Genomic DNA, 21,506 nt, shown 5'->3' with positions numbered 1-21,506 from the left:
CAGGTACAAGTTACACAAAGAAAGATGGGCTATAGTCCAGCTGTAGTGCTGAGCCTGCAAGAATGTCATCCTGTAAGCATGACAGCAGCTATGTGGTACCACAAATAAAGCAACTAGGTGGAAAAACATCAAGAATAGGATTTCTAACTCTCATTTGGAGCTATACTCAGCCCTAAGTTGCATAGTACCTGAAAAAGAATCTGAAGTCTGTAGTCCTCTTAATCTGTGGGCTGTTTCAGTACAGAAACGAAATTTTATGCCCCCCCAGCCCAGGGCACTTCTATAATATAGAGTGACAAAATGCTTGTGTAAACAATGTGGAAAGGGACATAATAACTCCATGTTACATTTGAAGAAATCAGAATATTGACTATGAGGATAAATATCACTTAATGATTTAGGATTCTTTCAAGCTGTATACTTGCCTGAAGAAAAGAATTGCTTAAAACTGTTCAATAAGGCAATATATTCATATTTGTCTTGAGTTCATTTTAAAGGGACCTTGCATTGTAAGTTTTCAGAAATCCTTCAATTTACTGAGATATTTTGAGAAAGCTGCTTCGTACAAGCACCTAAAAGACTATCAATAAATTAAAGGGCCATCTATGAAGAGCATATCATAAATTGGCTTCCAAGAGCTTACCAATAGTCTACTGAAAGTTGTGCTGCAGTAAGGCAACTGCCAAGTGTTAAAGAGTGCTTTCTTGGCATGACAGGGAGCAGCACAAAAGATGAAGACACATGTTTGGACACCTACTTCTGTCTCAAGTGTCACCTGCAGTGGCACTGATCACTCCAAAGACTTCACAAACCTGAAGTTGTTCCCAGTGTTGCATATCAGCAGTATGGCTGCATCCATACTTCAACATGCATCCAGTTACTTTGTGTTGTTTCATAAAATATAAAAGAAACTGGGCCACAGTGACATAAACCAGGCCTAATTTAGGGAAATCAAAAGATCACTCTGAAGTTAGTACAACTTTTGGAATAAGCTGCTTCCCCAATGGTCCACTTTTAAGAACAGTCTGAAAACAGGAAACTGTATTCTGCAATCCTGAAAACACCTTGGACCATAGCAAGGAAAGAAATAGCTCCTTTCCACTCCAAGCAGCTGGCTGTGCTTGTGCATAGTTTTTTTGGCTGAGTATCAGCTTTGAAGAGGGGAATACCTTCCAAATGCAAATATTAAAATGCCCTTAAGATGTAGACATATTTATTGCTCTTTAGGAACAGTGCATTCTAGTTTAGACATTAAAAATTCAACATAAAGTACATAGTTTACACCTATTAACTAGATTTCTAGTGGTGGTTGGCCTAAACAGGACTGTAGATGGCAAGGATATAAGAAAGAAAAGACTTGATGGAAATTAAATGACCTGTAAATATATGGTCTTCACAGAATTACATTTAAATATTTTCATTCTTTTTCCAGTCCTCGACATGAATTCAAAAACTCAATGACTTCAAGGACACACAGGCAATATCCTTTGCTTTTAGCACATTGTCTTGGAAAAGTCCCCATGTCTAAGACATGAAGACATGTTTTATTACTGTGTAGAAGGGGATAAAACACCATGAGTCAGTCTTCTCTACACTTAGTTTTCTTCTTGTTATGAAATACAATGTTCTGCAAGCACTGAGTCATTAAAAAATGAAAAGATCCCTAGTACAGTATTTGTTAAACAGTCAAAAAAAAAGAAACTATTTAATTTTTAATGGAATTCTAAATTTATTTTCTGTTAGATTTCCAGATATTTTTAAAGAACAGTTGAGAAATTTCTCATTAACTATTTTGTTCTGATTAGGAGTGGACTGAAATGATCTGAAGAATTATTTCCAAGATAAAATGTGATGTAATGAAATTAAAAAATATCTGAGAAGATTATTTTTAGTTGAAAATGCTAATGGAAGCTAGACTGGCTTTCAGATTTTTATCCTTTTTGTCCCATTCACTTTATACTATTCACTACCGCTTCAGCAGCTCTATTGAGCTGCAATTTAAAAATAAAAAAAACAACAAACCAAAGCCAAACCAACCGAAAAACTTTGCCATTAAGAAAAAAAATTTCCTTTCATATTTTAATGTAATGCAGGGAAGAAAAAGGAGATATTTTATATTTAGCTTTAGGGAGTTTTTTTTGTTTTGTTTTTTTTTTTACAGAAAGGAAAACGAAGATCCCACATGAAAATATTTGCTAATTCAGAATGTTAAGAATACCCAGATTAAGGAGAGCAGGACATTCTGAACCTCCATCCAACCTTGGCTTTTAATCTCAGGTTAAAATTTGGAAGGAGATAAGAAAGGAATGTTAGTGTCAGTAACTAAAGCTCTGTAGTCTTAACTTTTTAACCTCAGATTTGGTATCAGTGCAATTACACCACCCTACCTAGAAACTGGTGTAACTGTGTGGCTTCTTGATACAAATATTTTTTTAGAGAAACTGTTATAATGTGCCCTTAGAAATTAGAAAGGAATATAAGCACAGAAATCTGTATTAGCATTTAATTTGGAAAGTAAATGATTACAGAAATTCTAGAAAATTATCACAAGATAGTTGAATTTGTGGCTACTTTTAGCTTTCTGTGAAAGTGAACCAGCTATTAGCATTAATGGAGACACTGCCTCTTCACTGGCTCCCACAGCAAGGCTGGAGCACACCAAGGCTCTCACCCTACATGTGGTCCATGAAAAATAAGCTCACATGGTAAGATTCCTATTGCAGATGCATTTTGCTGATGATTTCCAACCTTCTCCTCTAGCATTCCCCAAGTGTTACCTTAAAGCCATTTCTGGGTCTGGATTCCATATGAGCTTAGGCTCATGCTTTTGCACAACACATGGATGAAGTCAAAGAAATTAATGGCAGACTCACAATTCAGGCAGCAATGTTTCTTTGTAAGCCCACTTTAAGGAACTAGACTTCCCTAGACAATTAATGTCTAGTTAATGTAAAATTTAATTGTTAAAATTAAAAGTTAATTGTAAAAATTAATGTAAAGCATGTTGGAGCATGTAGGTACTCCATCACTTATCTTAGACCCCGAAGTTATTTGGATACTTTTAGTGGCATTACAACAGATGATAGGGCCTCTGTTTGTGGTCAAATGAATCAGTTCAGGGCTTTTATCTGAAAGGGCTTGATTTGCTAGAAGTGGTTTGAGCACTCAGGTCTGCAAGGGAAGAAGGAAAGGCAGTGGCCATGTTGTTCTGGAGACCTGGGGGAAAGCACTTCCCTGGGAAGTGGAAGATCTGATTCAGTTTCCTCCACATCCTGAGGAAGGGACAGCCCTCTCCCATTTCCCAGTCTTTTCCCTAGACAGGTATGGGGTCACACTCCATCCTTCCTATTGCAGAAAGACTGCTGATAGTCCAGATGAAGCAAGCAGGAACCCAAAGAACAGGCAGGCAAGAGGACCCCCCTGTGACTTGTAGCGTGTGAGCTGCAGGGAAACTTGGCTTCCCTCTTGGGAGTGAACATGTAAACAGCTTGGGAAACCTCTGATTAGCTGTGAATATTAAAACAGCTTGGGAAGTGGGCATTCTAAGCTACCTCTAAATGAGTAATGTGTTTTCTGGGCAATGCCACCACCTGTGTTTTGGGCTGATATGAATGATTCAGTGTGACATCTGCAGTGTGCACTCTTCTGAATACATCTTTGTTATCAGGGGGATGAATACGTATGTCCATTTTGGCCCATTTAGCAAATTAGCAAAAGCTTTGAATAATGGCCATGATACAAAAACATGAGATGACTAATCAGTTGAAATTTTTTTTGGCAAGGATGTCAAAAGGCATTAAACATTTTTTAAATATAAGAAATGTAATAAGCCTCTGGACTGCCAGTAAAGGGCAGTGCTAAGGCAAGTGAAAAAGAAAACACTTTAATGCTTATTGCAGAACAGAGGGTCTGAAAAGTCCATATTTCTCCTAAGTTAATGAGATGAAGGAAACCCATGCTGAAGAAGAGAGAAATAAAGTATCAAAAGGATGTCATTTTTGGAGGCAATTTATTTGTTGGTATCCCTATTATTTTCTTTATCCTTGTCCTTCTTCCCTTCTATTCCATCTTCCTCATTGGAGTGGAGCAGGAGGTGGAGTGTTATTGTGATTAGTCCAGAATATGGAGCAACTTCCATCTTCAATGCCTCTATGTGTTTATGCATGTGTGCCTGTGAGTATTAATGCACTTGTACAATATTCTATCTGATGCTGACAAAATACCTCCAAAGGAAGGAGTGATGGTATTTCCTCCTTTTGTTCTTGAGGAGGGTAAGACACATTTTTCTGCACACAAATGCTCTCCTGTTCCTGATGCAATCACTTTCAAAATGTGCTGTCCCACCCAAATGAGAATTGCATCCTACTTTTCTCCTCTGGGGACTGGGAGATTTCAATTTTAGGGCTTGTCTCTACAAGCACAGTCTTTGCTTCCCTCTGGCCCCATGCAGGCAAAGAGATCAGACCATCTGGTCCTGCATCCATTGCACCACCCACAGTCAACTGTTTATCCTGAAAAACCAGGGTACCTCTTACAATTGGATGGAACCTCAAGATGTGTTGGGGGAAAAGTCTGTAACTTTAAAATGATGCATACTAAATAATAAAAACTTAACTCTGAAATTCAGTGTTGTTTTGTAATGTCAGTCTGAAATATCTGTTATCTTTGAGCTTTTGTCTCCAGGGACCACAGTGGTAGGTGCTGAGCCTGGGGCTCTTTCTGAGTCAGAAAGGCACAGGGCCAGGAAAAATGGCAGTTCCCAGCCCTTATTAATGAGTGCATGGGGAGATCTTTCTGTTTACAGGATCGAAGACCAGCTGACACTTGCTCTGGCACTGAGAAGATTATAAATAAGGATCCTGCTTTTGTGAGTTCCTGAGCACTTTTAAATCTCTTTGACCTTGGCGAAGAGGAAGAAAAACTGTAAATATAACTCTCTGAAGATTCTCTGTGAAGTCCTTGCATTCACGTGGGACAGCAGTGACAAATGCAGGAATCTGAGTGTCCCCAAGATACCATGACCTAGGACTCTTATGATAAGACACTTTTTTTCTGAAACCAGCATCAGGTTTTTTTAATACAAAGTTGTCTCTTTTTAAATGACCATTGGAAGAAATGACCTTGTGATATGGGTGAAGTTGTATTGAGTACCTAAGATGATGAATGATGATATATTGTATCCTATTGCACAGTTCCTGAAGAGGCACATTTTGTCTACAGGAAAGGTATTAACTTGGATATTTGTTACCGTTTCCTTTTCATAATATAAAAGCAAAAAATATGCAGATTGGATATCCTTCATTCACATAAAAAAGATGTGCTGAGTTTTCTGTTATTCATTAATTAAATGTTATAGATATTATTTACAAAAAGTTCCTTGTCCATGGCTGAACTTTATGCATTTTTCTACTTCCCTGACTTGTGGCAGAAAATGAAACAAAAGCCTTATCTGGGTTTTTACCAGTAGGGTAGCCTACACCCTTTGATAACTTGGTGTATTTTTGTCTTTAGTTTATTTAGTCTTCTATTTTTTTTGCAACGGATTGCCATTGATTATTAACATTTTAATTATTAATAACCTGGTAAATTTTTTTTAAATGTCCTGAAAACAGCAGGCAGAACAGAAAAGTAAATAATGAGCCTTCAGTTTCATCTTCTTTTGACATCTGCCTTCTGCAAATTAATGATTTGCATATAAATACCTTTTAACTGCAGCTGTAAGATTTTTTGTAATCTATTGAAGATTAAATGATTATGCATTTCATAAAAATGGTATTCAAATTAATTTTTTAAAGAAATAATATTTTTTAAAAAAATTAAGTGGGATTTTTGAAATTGTCAAGCCTCTTTTTACCACCAGCAGCTCAGCAGCTTTTTTACTCACTTGGCCTGTGATTCTTTTGCCTTTTTTGCCCCTCTATGCTTCCTACCTGCCCCTTTCCCCTGCCTTTGGAGTGCCCCCATTGCTTCTGCCCTGTTCCTGAAGCCCCTGCATGTGAAGTACTATTGCTGCATGGGAAAAAAATTCTCTTCACCAGGGCAGCTTACCTGGAAAGTGAGGAGTAGTGGCACCCTAATTCCAAAGAAGGGAAATGCAAGCACAGAGGTGGCATTTGGGAGCCGTACAAAAAGTCTAAAAGCACTGTGTGGAACCAGTCTGACACCTATAAACACCAGCTAGATTTTGTGTCCCTTCATCTCTCCTCCCACCTTCTAAGAAAATGATCCAAGAGAAAAACAATCTTTATATAGGCAAGGTCTCTGGCAAATTTTGGTAGCATCAGGGTATTTGGAAACCTCTGGGGCAAGTGCCTTTGTGGTTAAGAGCCTGTAAGTGAATTTGCAGATTAAAAATAACATTCTTTCAGGTTCAGTTCCTAAACAGATCAAATGATCTTAATATCTGCCTTGTAAATGTTTATACTGACAAAAATCTGTAAAGTAAAGTTTGAATTGCAAATTCACCTGTATTAAATGTTGACCTCCTGGAAAGACACTTAAATACACTTTCATAAGCAAACCTTGTTTATAGTGCTGGAGTGTATAACTTGGAGGATAATCAAATGAAATTGTTTTGGAAGAGCTTTTTGCTTCCCCAGTTTTTTGAGCAAAACTTGCAGCAAAACTATGCAGTCAAATACAAATGATGTTTCAGTGGGAACAGTTTATAATAGCTTGGTTCTGATGCACATTTATAGCAGCTTTATACTGCTGGCTCCAGATGAGCAACAATGGCAGAGAACACACAGTCAGTCCCTGGGGAGTTGAAATGGAGAGAAAATGTGATCGTGGTGTTTGTAATGGTGTATGTGTTTAATAAGGTATTTATATAGTACTCTGTGTGTGTTTATGAAGTATATAGGATTTATGTAGAGAGATCCTATATCCATACAGTTGAAGCACTGTGCATTTATCTTGTGTGGAAGCTCGCTTCTGGCAGCTCGGCTCCAGGCTGAGATTAGCTGGAAGCAGTGGGCTCAGGAGGGTTTTCCCTTCTCCTGGCAGCCTGGCGGGCTCGTGCTCCGGCCCCGGGGCAGGGTCCAGCTGCGCAGCCCTGCCGCTCCTGGCAGGACCCCATCCATCCATCCATCCATCCATCCATCCATCCATCCATCCATCCATCCATCCATCCATCCATCCATCCATCCATCCATCCATCCATCCCCGTGATCTACTCCACTGATTCCTGCCTGCCCTCCTGCCTCGGGGGCAGCTGCCCCTGCCTGGCCCAGACTTGGAAAGAATTAAGCCATTTTCTGCCCTTGAGCCGAATCCATGCCAGCCAGTCTGAGGGAGCTCGCCATGGCTGCTTTTCAAACATCTCTAATATTTAACATGTGCATAATAGTTCATGTTACTCCAAAATCAATCTTATTCCCCATCCCTTTTTCTCTCTTGGTCCTCTAGGTTATTTTCTTGTTCTTGCAGCACTCCCACCTACTCCATGCTGAATTAATGTTCTGTTTACCTTCTAGTCCAGATTGTTAACAGCATGACCCTGGTCCATGAAGTTCAGTGGCTTTTATTAGGTTTAAATCAGTCCTTTAATAGGGCTGCTCATTCCTATTAAAGCCTGGCAGATTGACTTTGGTTTTTTTCCTTATATCCAAAAAAGAAAAATCAGAAACACCCATTACCTCTAGCACAGTTGCATTTCAAGTCAAAACAGGTTGCTTTTATTTCTGGGATTTCCACTAGGTTTTTCTGTCATAACCCCTGGCTCAGGCAGCAGCTCTTTTTTTTTTTTCTTTTTTTTTTTCTGGAAAGGGTAAACAGACTATTTTCCCCCCTCTCCAAGACTTTTATACAGATCATAATTCCGTACAAACCTGCAAAATGTGAATGTCAGAGAACCTGGACTGTTCCCACTTACTGGAATGACGCTGCTAATCTCTTCCTGCATCTGATTTATATGTAAATGGAAAGGAGGTGGCTTGTAGGGAGGCCAAATAGGAATCCCTTCTGTTATAGGAAACCACAGCTGTGAGTCATTCCAAATGAAAAGCTTAGTAAAAACATCAACATCCCTAAAATATTTTTGGGAAAAAAATCCATATAAGAGAAAATTAACCTGCTGATTCTAAACCAAGTTATGGAGAGGTTTCCTTTTTTTTTTTCTTTTTTTTTCTGGATGTTCATTCCCTTTGCTTGAGGTAATAACAGTGCTTTACTGCAGAAAGTGATTTTAAATTATACTCAGAGCCAACTCTTTGAAGTTTAACAGCAGAGCAGAGATGAGTGAAGCTTTCATGTCCTGCACACTCAGAGGATCACTGACATGAGCAAACACTGCAGAATGAAGGTGATAAGCAGAACAGGAGAATTACAGAGCTACTGTGAAGTTTGTAGCTTTATTAAGATGCCAACACTTACACAAAAAAGCCCAACTGCAAAGCTCCGTGTCTTTTTGCACTTCTAAGCTCTCTCAATAGGTAATTCTATTTACAGTCTTAAGCTACACTTCTCTTGAGTTTCTCACTGCTATTTACCATTATATAAATATATATATTTTTCCCCCTTCTTTTTGATGTGGCTCCTGAGAGGGTCTGGCTGTTCTGGTGTTCCCTGCAAGGACAGCAGCAACTGTGGTTTTACCATTCTACCTCCCTCTGTTCCGTAGCTGACTGTTCCATATGTCTCCTCCCACAGGTTTCTGTTTAGTGGGTTTATTTTACTTGAGTTTTTGTTTGTTTGTTTGTCTCATTGGCCTGGAAGCTTTGCCATACCAAGGGGTTTAGGGGGACAGCATTTCATCTGTAGCAAAGTATAGGCATTACACTTTTCTTGTTATTTTAGCAGTGTGGCCTGACCTGGAGCTATACACAGACTGCAGAGAAGACTGGAACTTCAGCTCAAAACCAAAACTGAAAAGTAGCAGGGGAATTCTCATCTACAAGGAAATGAGCAGCAGGCTCCATGAAACTGTGTGGCTCATGGCAGCAACTCCTTCCCCACATAAGAGACAAAACATGAAATAAAGCCAGCAAACCTCTGCCTGGGATTTTAGTGCTCATATAGGTATTATGTACCTGTTTCCTAAATTTGTAGTAATTTCCTTCTGCCATTTTTTTGTATAGTTGCTTCTTATTATTCACATTTGACATTATATAAAATTGTCAACTTTTGTTCAATACAATATGCAACCAGGAAAAATCTTATCTTTATAATGAATAAGAAGTGGCTCCTATAAATGTATAAATGTGTGTACATTGCAGTTTTCCAGTTCCCTGCAGGGGATTTTGCATGTTTTGCAGGAGGAGTGCAACACCTTCCAGTCATTCAGCCAATGTCACCTGAGTTCCATACATTTGTGTAAGTAATCATCACTTGGAAACAGGATCAAAGCCAAGCAAAATCCTCAAATTATATAATCCTTGTTTTGTTTCCAGGTTAATTATATGTCATTCATCTGATCATTTATTTGGTTTATATTATCTTAACCAGCAGATAACCTGAATCAGTATTCTGCTGGCTGAGGAAAATAAAGGGTCAAATAAGACTGTAAATCTAACAAAAGTTTCCTGTGTTACTGCCACTGCCATTTAAATTTGTTCTAGGTACATTTACTGTTTAAACATCCTTCCTAATTTGATTATCAGCAAGATAAAATTTGGAGTTATTTACCTGCCTTTGTGTGCTGTAAAGATTTGTTTTGGCAACATTTCACAGCAGGCATATCTTTAAAAACATTAGTGACTGTTGTACAGTATCTTAATGAACAAAGACTAGATAAATCTAGCAGGTTTTATCTATTTTCCATCTGAATCACAGCTGTAAGAGGAGGCAAAGTTGGGACTTTGGCCAAAATTTACTATAATCTGAAGTGGCCAGCAAGCAAGCCCTGAAGGTGAGGAATCCAGCCTCATGGTGACAATTATTATGCCCTTGCAAAACCCAGAGGTGTGGTTTGAAATTCTTGTACCCTTGTTGGAAACCTTCCTCTTTGCACTTCTCCTTCTTGAACAGTAGTATTGTTAGTCTGATCTCAGTTTATTTTTTGGAAGTCCACTTTAGATGCAATCCTGTAAAATATTTGGGACTTCTACTAGTTTAAATTGCTAAAAGAAGCCATGGAATGAAGTTTAGATCCTTGGTTGGCTTATGTTGATGGCAATAGAGTTGCTTCAGGGACCAAATAAGTTTATGGCAGTTGACAATTTGATGGAATAATGACTTCTTGGTTTGTATGCTGCTGCTCGTGCCTGCTAAGAATTGAAATATTTTAAATATTTTTTTCTCTTTTTTTTTTGTTTTGTTTGTTTGTTTGTTTGTTGGGATTTTTTTGGGGTTTTTGATTTTTTTTTCCCTTTGAGATGAAAGATTACTTTAGGGTTTCAAGTAACAACCATTTGCTAGATGTTCTTACCTGAATATTTGGACCATGTTCAGACTGTTCCTAAGTCCTTTATTTGGTCATCATTTCTGTCTTGGTTTGGTACTCCCAGCAAGTGATCTGAAATGACCCTTTGTCACTCGTTCTGTGACAAACAGAAGGAAGGTGTAGCTGGTCACCTGTGGGTCTCCTGCTCCAGATTTGCAGAGCAAGCACTCAGTGTCATCAGCCAGATCACCTGCACAGAAATGTTGTGAAGAAATCTTGCCTGTCTTCAGATTGTCCTGTCTGTATTCCTGCAGTGGCAATTGTTCTCACAGGACAGACATTTTTAATTGGATCTCTGTCTTGCAGAATGTATCAAATCAGTGCAGTCATGTATGAGACAGAACATCTAACAAATACAGCTTTTTCTCATGCTGTGTGATACATTATCTGGTTCCAAATCCAACTGGAAGGGCTGATCATTTGTTCTCCTGAAGGCCTATAACTTTAGAGGTGGAAAGACAATATGCATTAATTACTTTGGGAGGCAGAGGAGGGACACACAGATGATCCAAGGGCTGGAGCACCTCCTCTATGAGGACAGACCATAAGAGCTGGGGTTGTTCAGCCAGCAATAGAGAAGGCTTCAGGGAGACCTCATGTGACCTTCCAGTACCTGGAGGGGGCTTATAGGAAGGAGGGAAAGAGACTTTTTATATGGGCAGATGGTGACAGGACAAGGGACAGTGGTTTTAAACTGAAAAGGGGCAGGTTTAGGTTAGATGTAAGGATGAGTTTTTTTACTCAGAGGGTGGTGAGACAGGAACAGGTTGACCAGAGAAGCTGTGGATGCCCCACCCCTGGAAGTGTTCAAGGCCAGTTTGGATGGGACCCTGAGCTATCTGAACTAGTAAATGGCATCCTTGCCCATGGCAGGTGGTTTGGAACCAATTATCTTTAATGCCCTTCCCAACCCAAACCATTCTGTAATTCCATGATTATTACTTCTTTTTAATTATTCTTTTTAATTATTCTTTTTAATTTCTGGAAATCCATCTTTCAGCTAGTGTCCCCAAGAAAAAAGTGAAAAAGGATCTAAAATATCAATTTATTTTGTTGCCAAAAATTGTCAATATTTCCACTAATTTTCAATTTCCACTAATATTTCAAGTCTCAGAAAGGTGAATTTCTTTCTTCCCTTCTGTTAAGTCACGAGAGTTTGCTGATTGCCAGCCTTCCAACACAGATCCAAATATTTCCCCTTTTTCCTCTCTATCTACAGTAAATATGGTAATTTAAGCATCTTTTCATGAGATGCTGGTAAAAAAAATCTGTTGAGCCTGGTAAGATTGATAGAAAATTAGTGTGTAGGTAAAATCTGTGTTAGGACAAAAAGAGCTAGGAGCCTCCTCCTGGAGAGAAGTCTTCCTGCACTTGCCCTGCCAGCCCATACACATGAATGAGATCTTTCCAAGTTCTCTGGCTGGATTCCTCCTGGTGCCCCAGGCTGGGTGACACAGTTTGCAAAGACTCATCTCTGTTGCTCTCACATTTTAAATTGCAGGCACTTCAGCCTGACCACAAATGCAGCAGAACTGTTCTATCAGGAATAAAGCAATGGTCCAGAAAATGCCACACGGAAGCAGCTGCAACAACATCGGTGGTGGTGTCCCAGGAGGGAAGGACCAGTGTTTCAGCAGGAGGTGAGTCATATGCTTTTTGCTTCAAAGTACTTGCTTGAGAATATGGCCCACAGATTCTGCTGCTGAATTTACTTTCTTCCTACTTCTCAGTAAAATGTTCCCTAAACTCTTTGGGATTTTAATTAATGGGTTTGCCTTATGAAAGTAAAATAAATAAGCTGTTACAACTGTTTGTTCCAGTAAGATATTACTTTCCAATGGGAGGCTCTCTGTTTAGTCCATAGCTTTAAAATCTTTCTTCTGGTAGAGAAGATGTGTAAATTAAAGAAAGTTTCAACTTTCTTTCCTTAGCATTAGTGACTAGCAAAACCATTTAAAAAGGAGACTTCACAAAATTACACTGCAAAAACAGCAATAGCAGCTCACTCTTCCAGTGCCCCTGCAGAGCCCATGCAGAACACAGCTGCTGCACATCTCCAGCTGCTGCCCTCTGTACCACAGCAGATTTTTGGGTTTTCTCTTGGCCAACTTCTTGGAAAGGTCCTCTCGGGTATTTTTGTCATCAATGAACATAAATTTTAAAGGAATCAGCAGAAATAGTATCGGAAAAATTATTTGGAGCAGAGAAGGGAAAAAATTCTTGGCTGAAGAATGGCTTTATCAGAAAGGGGTATATAGTCATGCATAGCAACTGCTGAAAAAACAGATAATATGATTTCCTTGTACAGCAGTGTAAAACAGAAATTTTTCTGGCAGAGTCAGTGTCCCAGATTCAATAGCAGAATGCTAGTGGTTAACATTACTGTGAAGCAGACTAAAGTAAAACACATAAACTCTATGGAGAATCTTAATACACTGAGTGCTGATCACACATTACATCTTAATATTTTGACTTATTGCCATTTTTAGCATTGACTGCTGTTAAACTACAATTTTCTCACAAAAGAAATTAAATAACCCTATTATATATAGCTGTTTGCTCTCAAAATGTCTGCCAAATTAGGAGGAGGAAATATTGCATTTCATTTTAAGTTGAATAAGTGAATTTTAAAAAGTTAAGGTAATGGATGAGAATTTTCTGAATGTGGATCGAATATATCAGTGTTATTTAGTCTAGTAATGAGTAAGGGCAGAATTAAGTGCATTTCATAACTTGTATGTGTATCTGTGTCTATGTGTATCCATGAACACAGATCCTCTGTTGCAATTTTGAGAAATACATGGAATCCCTTCCTGCTTTAAAATTAGTGATGCCTGTGACGCATTTATTTTCTAAGTACAGTATTACTCAAGGGTAATGTTTTGCTTTTGCTAAATGTGTGTGCACTTGCTTGCAACACAATCCCTGTCATTAGTAGTGGCTGGAGGCTCCATCTGTGTGCCTGGATACCAGTCTTCACTTAAACCACTTCCTTGTAAACACTCCAATGGCAGCAGAGGGGGTTTGATGATTTCTTTTCCCTTAAGGAGCTCAGAATTACTGGTTTCTCACTTTGTTTTAGTTATATTAAAAAAAAAAAAAAAGTTATGGAAGACTCCAAGCAGTATTATCAGGAATAGCAACATCCATCTATCTCAAAGCACAGGGGGTTACATGCCTTGCTCAGAAAATCATAGAATCATACACTCATGGAATCATGGAATCAAGGAATCATGGAATGGCTTGGGTTGAAAGGGACTTTGCAGATCATCTAGTTCCCCTCTGCCATGGGCAGGGACACCTTCCACTAGAGGAGGTTGCTCAGAGCCCAGTTGAGCCTGGCCATGAACATTGCAGTGATGGGTCATCCAAAACTTCTCTGGGCAAATTATTCCAGTGTCTCACTATTTTCTAAATAACAATTTATTCTCCATATCTAATCTAAACTTCCCCTCTTTCAGATTTAGGCCATTCTCCCCTGTCCTATCCCTACATGCCCTTGCAGGAAGTCCCTCTCCAGCTCTCTTGCAGGATCTATTTAGGGACTGACAGTCTACTCTAAGGTCTCACTGAAGCCTTCTCTGCTCGAGGATGAACAGCTCCAACTCTCTCAGCCTGTCTTCATAGGAGAGGAGTTCCTATTCTAGAGACATTTGATCATCTTTGTGTCCCTCCTCTGAGCTTGTTCCAACAGGTACCTGTCCTTGTTTTGTTGAGGGCCCCAGAGCTGGATGCAGTATTGCAGGTGAAGGGTCTGTAGCACCAGACCAGGTCTAACACATTTTTGGATTTAAAGCTCACAGAAAGTTTGCTGCATTATTTTGGTTTCCTTGCACTCTTAATAATTCTGAAATGCTTCTCCTGAGGCTGTCCCTAGCTGGCTGGTTGGCTGAAAGGGGTCCTGGCACAGGAAAGATGCAGTTGAGATAAGCAGACTGGGAGGATTTGGAGAAAGTCTTTGCAAGATGACGGAGCTCTGGCAGCAGGCTGCCTCTCCAGGCTGCTTGCCCAATTTTCCAGGGTGCTACAGGGGCAACTAGGGACTAAAAGCACATTCAGGTTTTGCTTTAACTCCCTTTATCAGCATGGGCAAAAATATGGCACTGGTTTAGTGATAGCAGTAAGCAAAGGAAGATACTGCTCCAACTGAAGCTCTCATTTCTATGGGGTGCACTACAAATCATGAGTAATCCTTAGGACTGTGAATTCCATGTGAATGAATAAAAAACCTTCCTTTGCTATCCAAGCTTCATGTCAGTCTGGGGCTTCAAGACCATTAGTTGCAAAATGAATTGCAAGTAAATAGAAGGTTTCATTGTGCTTCATTTTCTTGCCAAAACCACAAGAAGCCTTACCCAGTTTTATTAATGAACTGGAAGATAAAGGAAAAATTAGAAGGCTTCATCTTAGTTTTAATAACAAAAATCACTCAATCATTTGAGCCAGTTCTACTGATATACTCGACAAGGATCAGCATGCGTCACTGTATGGAGCAAAAAGATGGAGCAGATTTTCCAGTTTCCTTTTCAATACTGAGAAAGAATGAAAAAAATTGGTGCCAGACTGCAGATGGTGGAGAGCCTCATGTGTTGGTTTTGTGTGCATTTCCGTATAGCACACTGCGTGTACCAAGCACAACTAAGCAGCCAAGGGAATGCTACTATATATCTTAAGCTGTCCATCTTTAAACCTGCATTTCTGAAAAAATATACCACAAAGAGAGGCAGAACATACAACAGATGCTCTTGAATACTGTATTATATTTTTGTCGAGTCACCCAAATTGTGGATTATAGACAAATGCGTTTACTAAATTAAGAAATTTCTTCTAATCTGGCAAATATATCTATAATTTGCTGTTTTACCCTCCCTTTACTTCAATACTTCTTTCCTCTTAGACAGGAAATGGGAACTCAAGTGGGCTACACCCCGTGTTTTCAGCACACCCTGGTGACTGTACAGTTCCACCTGAGCTGGGTCTCTGATGTGGCCATGCTGCCATGCACAGCTGATATGGCCAGACACATGCCATCCCTCTAAAGCCCCACACTGTTCAGCACCACTTTCCACAATCCTCCTCCTTTTCCAACCCAAATAATTCTTTGACTCTGCAGACATGAATTGCTGTTGGAATTCTGTCACCGCTACTTAAGGGAAAAGGAAAGAGAATAAAGCAAGACTTATGTGAGGGAACATTTTACCAGCTTATAAAGGATGAGTTATCTGACAACTACTTTATAGGCTGCCTAAACTGTCCTAGATCACTGTTCCTCAGTTTCAATCAGTTTGAAATGTTTACACAGTGCAGATCAGATTGAGCCATTAGGCTTGGATCCCAGTCTGGAACATTTTGAGAAGATGATACTGGTAGGCTTTTAAAATCCTATCTCTTGGAAAGCCTTCAACAAGAGAAAGATTCTGTTCTACATTTTTTACATTTAGATCATATCTGGTGTTAGAAAGAGCCAGTTTTAAAGAACTACTTGGTTTTCACACATGACACTTCATCAGTCATATCCCTTGCTCTCACAGCTTGCCTTCTAAAGGCTCTTTGCATATGTATCTCCCATGGGTCTGTCACATTCTCAAATAGACCACTCAAAAAGGGAAGAGGAAGGCACATCCAACAACCAGCAATGCTAAAGGTCACTGCTTTTCCAGGCCTTGATTCAGAAAATTGTAATTTAGAAATAGTTCAGATTCTCCCGTTTGAACTTTCTGAAGGAAACTTCAAGGAAATAAGTTTTGGCACTGATAGGAACATCAGACTGGTGGGCTGACATATGGACTTCCCACCCAGTTTCTCATCAGCCTTCTCAGATGTCATGGGACCTGGTGGCAAGGGGACCAGTAAAACAGGTGCTGGGGGGCTGGGCATGGCTGCTAACAATTCTCTGCTTAGTGACAGAGAAGATGAAAATTTATGATTCCTTATTCTCGGGAGATATCATTTATATCTTGGGAAGGTCTGGAAGAGTGTACCAGAAATGATCATTGTGAAAAGTAATTTTTTTATATTATGATGGCCTCAGATGGCTGGCAACTGAGAATTTCCCCTGTGACTGTCACTGCAAGGCCAATGGCAAACCAGCTTAGGATTTTGGTCAAGGGAATGAGGAGGACTCTGTCTTTTACCAGGTCATCTTGACTTTGATTTCAGGCCACACTGCTACAGCAGCTCACATTCTTCCTGCTGTGCTCTGAGATCAACAGTAACTGTATGGAATAAATATGGTTAGTCCATAGTCCAGATTCTCTAACAACCACAGGACAACAGGACTTGTCTGACTCTGATTAACAACATGTTACACTTACCTTGACTGATGCAGCCTTTCTGGAAAAGGCCTGATGTTCTTACAGATGTTTCACTGTGAATGAATAATTGCAGTTGCATTCACATGAATCAGCCTTGTCTATAAAATTATAAGCCCCTAGACTGAAAATGAAGAATATGGTACCGTGAAGTTCGCCAAGCACTCTTTCAGTTGCTTCCTTCTTTGTTTTGGTTGAATGTTATTTTTGTGTACACTGTATTTTTGTGTACACTGGAGAATGTACTCTGAATTCTGTACTTCTCTTTAGGCCTTTGCTCTGTGATGGTTTGGGATCTGAACTGAACTAAAAGAACACATTTGGTTTTCTTCTCATCATTACTAATCACTCATCAATCAGTCATCACTAATGGAAAGAAACTCATCTAGGATGCTAGACCTGGAATCTCAAAACCTGCAGATTTGGTGGCCTTGGTACTTCTGTTCAGACCTGTGGGACTGTTGTGTTTATAAGTCTACAAACACTCCAACATCAGCCTCTTCCTCCTACTGTACAGTGTGTGCTCCCAGTGTCTTCCCAGTTACTGAGGGTTTACTGTCACAGACATTTCTAACAAACATGAGGAGGACATGAATGAGCAGCTTTGCCCCTGAAACACTGGCAGAAGCGGGGCAAACAGATGCTGGGCTCCCCCTGTGCCATGCCAGTGGCAGCCAGGCAGCTCCAGGTGGCTGGGGCAGGGGCCATTCCCAGGGGACACAGGAGGGACAGAGACACCTGAGCCCCTCCTGTGGATTACTGGAGATCAATATCAGGGAAAGTGACATGATCAAGGCCTGAGGTCTTGCTTCTTGTGGCAGAAGCAGGATATTGGCATCAGCTGAGGGTGCAGAGCAGGACACTGCAGCCCAGGAGTGGGCAGGTGCTCAGTCCTTAAGTGAGGTGGAAGCTTCTCCCAGAGCTGCTGCATCTGCTGCAGGTTGATGGAAGACAAGGGAAAGTGTGCAGAGTTTTGTTATAAAAGCTTTCTGAAAGGGGTAGGGATTTAGCCTGGTATAAAGCTGAGCAGTTGAATTTTTTATTGCTAAAATGTGACTGATTTGCAGCTGCAAGTTTTCCATGCAAAGCCAAATAATGTTCACCTCAGAAATCCTGGAGCTGCAGTGTGTGGCAGGTTTTATAGCCTGTGAGATATGGAAATTAATTACAAACAGGATTTGCAATTCTTTTGGGGTGGGGAGGCAGTCTTGTGTCAACATTTTGACTTGCAAATATTCTAAAATGTCTCCCACCACAGAAGAACTAAATCTGATTTTTCCAGGCATATAATGACTTGTACTGATTAAAGAACACTGCTCATATCTGGGTCCAATAAAAGTAAGTGAACAAAGCAAATAGACATGCAAATAAAAAAGAGATCTGATATGGCATGGTGTAAAGTTTAATCCAAATAAGGCTATGAATGGGCTCTCCATAGCACTTCATTGACAATAAAAAATGTATTTAAGGCAGTAAATGTACAACAGCTGGCAAATATCATGTGCCAAGTCTTATTTTAGATTAGTAAGAGAAAACTGAGACTTACTAAACTTCTGCAGTGATTCCCAGGCTAGCCAGTTGGATTTTTAGAACTTCTTTCTGGTGCTACTAAAATAGTACCCTACTTTAGGGAACCTGTGGCCTTGAAAATGGAAGAATACACAGAAATTTTTGGATTGATGAAAACAAAGCGAAAATAAACCTGGGAAAGGCAAATAGCCCATCCCAGCCTCAGTTCACTTCAAATGACTGAGAAGCAGACAGGAAGGCAATTCATTATATAGCTCATCATCCTTGCACAGACAGGAGAGTGTGACAGTCAGTTTAATAGCCTCTGAAATTATTTAATAAATTTTCTGCTTTTAAGTGCTATTTACCATCTGCTTGCAATGGCATGCATTTTAGAAAAATTATAGGTTTTTAAATCTATGTAAATGTTATAGTACATATTTTTAGTTTTAATTTTAAAAATCAGATAAAAATAAACCATGCAGAGAAAAAAAAATTCTTTTTGTTAGTTTGTCTTTTTCACTAATAGAAATATTAAAACAATTCAAGTTACAACTGTACCGTCAGTCACTACCAATTAAATGGAAATGATTTTTTTAAATGTTAATTTTTTGCTGAGATGAGCAGTATAGCTCAGCCTGCAAAGTGACCAAAGGGATAGACCACAGGGTCACAGAATCATAGAATATTCTGAGTTGAGAGAGACCCACAAAGATCATTGAGTCCAACTCCTGACCTTGCACACGACAGTCCCAAGAGTCACACCACAAGCCTGATGATGATGTGATGATAATGCCAAGTGCATCAAGCAATGGAGAAGTCCCTGTAAGATTTGTAATCAGGTTTGGTTGTGTACAACCTCACTGAAGTCCAAATGAAGGTGCTGCATGTAGAGGTAAGGAAGTTCCTGGCTTTTCCATGCAATAATTGCCATGTGTCCTGCAGCTGAGGGAAGCTCAGTAGGTGAAATCTCCTGTGTGCTGAATCTGCAGGTTTAGAGCAGTCAAGCCGTGCGCTCACTCAGGTTGGTTTTGCTCAAGATGATGTGAGAGGTGGTGGCCCAGGAGCTCCCTTGGTTGCTGGTGCTACCTGGGACACTTGCCTGTTCCATGCCTGGATTCTGCTCTGAGGTCTGACCTTCCTCTTGAGGGGTTTCTTGTCTTGCTTCTGGTTTTTGTACGAGTTCATCCCTCTAAACTTCATGGTTGTGCTCTGCAACTGTGCTTTAATTTTGCAATGAGTAAACAGCAATGCTGGAAAATTTTCCTGGAGCAACACTGACCTTGAAATTCTCCATCTCTTAACCTGGCAGAGCTGGATTTTACCCACCTCCTTTCTGCATGAATATGCCTTGCAATTCAAAGGGTTTTTAGACAGCAATATATGATTATAAAGTCTGGGTATGTTTGGTTTCCTTTCCAATCTGAATGCACAGATATGTGCACAATAGTGAATTGGGGCCCTAAGGTATTTTAAAAGTGCTTGTATCAAGGACTATGTGTTTTCAGATATAAATACAAACACATGACATGAACATTATTTTATTTTATTTCTGTTATTATTTCCTTTTTTTTTCAGCTTTACAAAGCTGAATAATAATAAATAAATAAACTCCTAACTGTAGAAATGTGGGCAGGAAATATAAAAATAAGATTCAATCTGAAGAGTAGGCTGATACATCAGATGAAAAAATAATTCAAAACATATATATTCAAGAAGAAAAATAAAAGATAATTGAAAAGCAGTAATATAGAAGAGACCTAAGGGTAGCATCAGACAGGAAATTACAAAGCCATTTCCAATGCAATGTAATCATTACTTACATGAAATAATAATAATAATAATATTTTATCTATCTGACTGAAGATCTCAAAATGATTCATGGGTTGCGATCATATTTTCCCATCACTGTGAAATGTCTGTCTTCAAGGTGCTTTTTCTTATGTTTCATATTTTTGCTCCCCTTAAAATGCATGTGACCATTTGTAATTATATTTTTCTGCTTGGGTTCCTGCTGCAGCATGGTGGGAGCCATGGCAGGACTTCCAGTGCTGTTGGAGGGGTGACAGCAGTGACTGAGTTTTGTTGAAGCTGTGTTTGTGTGTTTGGAGGAGCTGCTGGTGGGAATCACCCTTCCAGGGACTTCCCAGTTTCCTTTTAAAGCTGCCTGAGTTTTGCAGAGAGCATTCAGCTGGAGCTTTCCCTAGAAGCTCAGTGTCCTGTTCCTGCACACAGCTGTTCAGTGAGCCCTGAGGGACAGGGGCATTTCATTGGTAGGGATTTTCAAGCAAATACTGGGCTGGTTTGGAGACAAAATAGCTCGTGCCAGAACATTATGGGTTTATACTTGACAAACACACAAGCTTTGAGCAATTTTATAGCACTACGGTGATCCACGAATAGAACTTATTAATTAAAATCTTAACAAAGGACCCATTATTATTATGTATTAAAAAAACCCCAAAAACACACTCCAATTTGTCCTTTTTGGGGGTGATGAACTCTTGCTGGGTGTGCTTATTCTTAATTTAATGATTATAGAGCCCTGTTTGGCTATGTGGATATCTAAATCAACCATTCAGAAAATAGTATCAGGGTTAGAGGAATAGTTACTACAGCTATTCTCTGCTACTTCCTGGGATTTCAATTAAGGTATAAGAACACTTTTAAATGCCTTCATTTTCTACAGCCATTCATTTTATCCATAATATTAAAATAATATCCTGTTATCCTTCTCATCAGCACTCTATGATTTTATCAACTGGCCTGATTTAGCTTAAATGCATGAAAATGTATTGCAGAGCCCACACGGGAATAAAACCTACTCACTTTCTCATGTGATTTTTTTCTAGGATTCTTTATAAGCAGAGAAGAACAAGACAGAAAATATGACCCTTGTGGAAACACCCAATGTTCAAAGACAGCAGCTGCATGGACACTGCTGCAACATACAGTAGAAGTTAGATTTGACACTGTCAAATGGTTTATTCTGAGGAAAATGATTGTACCCCTAAAAAATGTAAGGAGAAAGATTTCCAAGTACATTTATGAGTATCTCATCATTCCTCTGCTGGTGTGTCCCTCTGTGTGTATGTGATGGGGATTTTCCAGAGGGAGGAATTCACCACTGAAGTATTTGGATCCTGCAGCTGCAGGTACAGTTTTGGATTTAGAAGCTGGAGCAAGCCCAGATGCTTCCAGCTGTCGTCAATTCCTGCTCCCTGAATTGCTTTGGATGCTTACTGCAGCTCCTGCAGTTAACACATTGCCCTCCTTGCCATTTAGCAAAGGAAAAGGGCACAATC

General features: G+C 39.6%; 1 long non-coding RNA gene across 1 annotated transcript; it reads left to right on the top strand.

Annotated features, from left to right (window-relative positions):
* Window positions 1–8,810: 8,810 nt before the first annotated feature.
* Window positions 8,811–21,263, top strand: LOC143694056 (uncharacterized). The gene is made up of 3 exons (XR_013182230.1): window positions 8,811–9,018; window positions 11,883–12,021; window positions 21,054–21,263. It is a non-coding gene; the product is annotated as an uncharacterized LOC143694056 (long non-coding RNA).
* Window positions 21,264–21,506: the final 243 nt, after the last annotated feature.

This window comes from Agelaius phoeniceus, chromosome 5 (genome assembly GCF_051311805.1).
Source record: "Agelaius phoeniceus isolate bAgePho1 chromosome 5, bAgePho1.hap1, whole genome shotgun sequence".
In the NCBI taxonomy this organism is placed as follows: Eukaryota; Metazoa; Chordata; class Aves; order Passeriformes; family Icteridae; genus Agelaius; species Agelaius phoeniceus.
This window is presented reverse-complemented; position numbering and strand designations above follow the sequence as displayed.